This window comes from Montipora foliosa, chromosome 11, assembly GCF_036669935.1.
Source record: "Montipora foliosa isolate CH-2021 chromosome 11, ASM3666993v2, whole genome shotgun sequence".
Lineage (NCBI taxonomy): Eukaryota > Metazoa > Cnidaria > Anthozoa > Scleractinia > Acroporidae > Montipora > Montipora foliosa.
In genome coordinates, this window is record NC_090879.1 from 15,672,903 (window position 1) to 15,673,785 (window position 883).

An 883-nucleotide genomic window follows, 5' to 3' on the forward strand; every position below is an offset into this window, starting at 1 on the left:
TATTGGACTGGAACTACAATACTCGTCACATTTGTTGGAACACCCATCCCCGTTTCCCTCTTCCTCCAATGTTGATTTCCACAACTACTAGTAGTCGCCCGAAAAATTCTCACACAACATTGAATTCGGGGAAGGGGGATGTGGTATAGGCTACGATCTTGTAACACGATAATTCTGACCATTCGTTAAGTGTTCCAACTAAATATGTCTAGTATTGTAAGTATCGGAGAGGCTGAACATTTACGCACGCATGCGCTGACGGAATGTTTGAAGACGAGACGAGAAAAATATGCAGTACCTCCAGACGTGGCGCTGGAGCGTCGTACCAAACGAGTCATCCCGGGATTTCGGCCCGTGCGATCGCTTTTGGACGCAGTTGGCCCTTCGCTGCTTTCTGCTACCGACCTCGCCTCCCGGTACGGCATTGAGGGAGGGATATGTCGGCCCCTAAACCATATGAGACAAATCCCACGCCTACTCACAGCTCCAAACCGCCCTTGTCATTACAATTTAACGTAAGATTTCGATGGCTTATATATTCAAAAGAAAAGACATTTTATCTGTCATATGGTAAGCACTGGAGTCGCAGATTACAAAGTGCACGCATGCGCCCTGGTGAAGGTAACATACATGCATGCATAAAACTGTATTTTATCTCGAATTTCAGAATAATATCTTCGAGACATTACAGCTAACATACATAATATATACAGACACATACCTAAATATTAAATAATATTTAAAGACATATTAATCAAAACGAAAAGCCGCTGTACAAAATCCGGCCCTGGATTAGTTTAAAACCAGTAAACTCAGTGGTACGGGAAAAATCAGGTAGCGCATTTCGCAACGTACTTAGTTAATACGTAAGAAAAAGAACTAA